At 56.2% G+C, this 3,362-nt stretch overlaps 1 protein-coding gene across 1 annotated transcript in view; it reads right to left on the minus strand.

The window, feature by feature from the left end:
- Window positions 1-2,360, minus strand: part of MGAT4A (alpha-1,3-mannosyl-glycoprotein 4-beta-N-acetylglucosaminyltransferase A) — a 78,636-nt gene extending 76,276 nt beyond the window's left edge. The window contains exon 1 of the mRNA XM_027674879.1: window positions 2,271-2,360. The gene's annotated coding sequence lies outside the window, so the exon portion shown is untranslated. The remainder of the gene's footprint in view (window positions 1-2,270) is intronic.
- Between the last annotated feature and the right edge of the window lie 1,002 nt (window positions 2,361-3,362).

Here is a 3,362-nt window from a genome sequence, read left to right on the forward strand (position 1 = left end):
CAATAGTAATCCAGTGAGAAGTTAAAAGTCTGGATAAACTTTAATAACAAGGAGAGGCAAAGATCTCAAATCCCATGGCTTTTATAAGGACTATCTACATGAATTTAGGAAGTTCAGGTGATTCCCAGACTACCAGAATAAGCAACTAGGACACCCACAAGACCAATGGCACCAACAATTTAACTCTAAAGTGTCTCTGAAGCAAGGATGCCTAAACTGTAATCTACTTTTCCCATTATTTTAGCATCTGTCAGATGTCTCTGGAGCAGCTCAGGTGTGCACAAAGGACCAGGTTGCAAGTTAGATGGATTATCCCAGCGGGGGCAACTGACAGCTGGTGTCCAACATGCGAACAAGAGAGGGCAATCAGGCGAGCAGAAATATCAACTGATAACACAAGGACAGTGAACCATATGACTTGTCAAAAAGGTGAGCATCATTTTTACATTTGCTGCAACAAAATCGAGATGTTGCGATCAGGGCCTCTCACTGTGCTATTGGAATCCACAAAAAATACAGTCAGGAAAAATCAGAAAACCAAAAAGTAAAAAGAACAGTAGCAACGTGATTCAACTGGCAGTCAAAATGCACAAAATCATGTCAAATCAATAATTATCATGGGTTTGAGTTGGCTGGTTCTGCTTTCATCCTTCTCTTTGGGTGCTGCAACCACTCCTCTTAGCACAGGCACCAGCAGCTCAGCAGTACTTAGATGGTTATTCAAGCATTTCACTATATCAAACTGCATACATCAAGGCCATGCATGAACCAGACATGTCCCAGCTTTTAAAAATGCATATAGCTAAACCAGGAGAAACACATGTGTAGATGCACATAAATGATTTAACTCCCAGCTGGTCACTTTAGGTTTGTTTAATAATTTACAACACAATCTAAACAAATTTAACTGAGGGGTAATCCAGTCTGAGATGACGGTATGATAGGGTATAACTAGACAGATAAAGCCTATGAAATTTGCCAGCATCATTATAATCTGAACCTTTCCCACTGCAGAACGAAGGGAATGACCCGGCTGGATGCTGAAGGCCATGGGTGCTGAAGGTTCCGGCACCTCTTGGATGCTGAGCAGCACCCTACTGAATCACGTCCTAAATAAAAGAACAAGTTTCTGTACGTATCTAGACATTCTCAAAATACATACAAAGATATTCCCAACCGCAAGCCATAAAAACTGATGCACTTCAATGCACCTGCAAAGGCTCTTCACACAGCTGCTGAAGGGCTGGATGGTGCGGGATCATATCGTGAAGAGTGCCAGACTTCCGAGAGGATGAGCCAGACCCCATCCTGCCGGGAGGGCGCGAAAGCACCTACCGCGGCAGCAGCGTTGCATTGAAAAGGTTGTTCTTGAAGGCAGAGGAGAGCGGCACGCGAGTAAGAGACAGCAAGAAGGAAAAGGTGGCAGAGATTTGCTAAACGGGGGCTTTTCCACCTTATTTCCACTGACAAGCTCCAGCACACCCCGCGGCGCGCAGCCTAGAGCCGCCACCCGCCATCCCGCAGCCCCCAAACCCGGCAAAGGGGGGGAATCGGCTGCCTCCGTGGAAACCGTCCCGAGTTAGTCGGGACCTCCCTCGGTGTCTCACCGCCCCGGTCGTGTCCATCTCGTCCGGGAAGCGAAAAATGAGCGGGGGGAGATGGGCATCGGACGCCGGCAGCTCTGCCGGGCGGCAGAGGGCGAGACAGACGGGGACGAAGGGGAGGGAGGGACGGAGAGCGCCGGTCCGGGGAGCTGCGCGGCGCCCGGGGCACCGCGGCGGGGCTGCGGAGGGAAGGAAGAGGCGCAGGAAACTGCAAACTCCGCCGAACGCCCTCGGGATCCTGGCGAGCGGGGAGGAGGAGGAGGAAGGGTTGAAAGAAGGGTCTCCTCCGGGCGCCCCAGCCGGAGAGGGAGGGGGCGCAACGCTGCTCTGCCCCACACCCCCGCGGGTACCCCCGGGCAGAGGGCGAAGGCAGGGGGCGGCAGCAAGTCCCGGGGAGGAGCGGCCGGCGCTGCCCGCACCGCCACGCAGGTGCACGGGAGCGCAGAGGGGTGCGGGCGGGCAGATGGCGGAGCAGGACGGCCCCCAGCCTCCCGCCTGCGACACCGCAGAGACCCGCGGCGAGGGGAAGCGCCTCCACCGCACTCCCGCTCCGGAGGATGCGGAGAGACGCCCGTCCCTGGACCCCGCGGAGCCGAGCCAGCGGTCCGCGGGGACGCGGGGCACGCAAGCGGAGCGGGACGCGCTGACCGCCGCTGCCGAGCTCACCTGTGCGCGGCGCTCCGGCGCGGCAGACCCGCGGGTCGCGGGGGCTGTGCAGACTCTACCGGGGCTCTCGCTCCCTTCCCCGCCCGCCCCTCGCGTCAGCGGCGCGCCCGAACCCGGCGACCGCCCCCCGCCCCGGGCGCCATGGAGCGCGCGGAGCCGGCACCGCCCACCCGCCGGCACTGCGGGCAGCCAATGGGCGCTACCGCGGATGGCGCCGCTCATTGGCTGGGCAGCCTGTCGCTCTCCTCGGCCGCGACTATAAATGGCACTGTCTCGCAAGCCCTCCTCAGCAGCTGCGGCGGGAGCTGGGGGGGGGCGTGGCGGAGGTGTTCACGGCGTGGCGGAGGTGTTCACGGCGTGGCGCTTTCCGCAGCGTGTCCCCTTTTGAGATTGTGCCTTTTGGGGTGTATGGTTTCGGGAGAGCCCCATAAAAGGCTTGGCGGCGCCAGCACTTGAGCGCTCGTTGCCCTGTGGTCAGCTGCAGGAGGTGCCTCCTGAACTTGTCTCTCCTGAGGGCCGACCCCTGGCCTGCTGTGTGAGGGTTTCTCCATCTGCCCGTCAGTGCCACACGAATGACGTGTATCGGTGCCCCGTATGACCCGCTTGCTCACTAGTGACAAGAAGTCACAGTCGTGAATTTCACCTTTGAATTCACACCGTGCTAATAAACACCTCCCAGAGCTGTTTGAATTAAAGAGCAGCTTGTTGCTTCACACCAGTAAATGAATCCTCTGTGCTTTGTCCCGTTCTGGGGAGGGTGTTCTCATGGCAGTGGTTTATGGGCCGCCCACGAGGTGGTTACACAGGTACAGCTTTGGAGGTGTGAGAGTGAACTCAGTTTCCTCCAGAGGTTCTTTAAGTGTGACGAGTGAGAGAAAGTCAGGGCAGCTTTGCTCTATGGGTTCATTATTTAGGGTTGGGATGTTTGTGTTCTGTAAGTAATCCCCTATCTTCAGTGGTTCCTTTCATGTGTGCCTGGAATTCCATGCATCTTTTAGGGTCTGAAAACTCCCATTAAAATCAAACGGCACCCTCAGCACAGGGTAGGATCCAATCTACCTCACAGGAGCCGTGCTCTTGTCATGTAGTGCT

The sequence above is a fragment of the Neopelma chrysocephalum genome, unplaced genomic scaffold, assembly GCF_003984885.1.
Source record: "Neopelma chrysocephalum unplaced genomic scaffold, ASM398488v2 Primary Assembly neopelma1_25, whole genome shotgun sequence".
In the NCBI taxonomy this organism is placed as follows: Eukaryota; Metazoa; Chordata; class Aves; order Passeriformes; family Pipridae; genus Neopelma; species Neopelma chrysocephalum.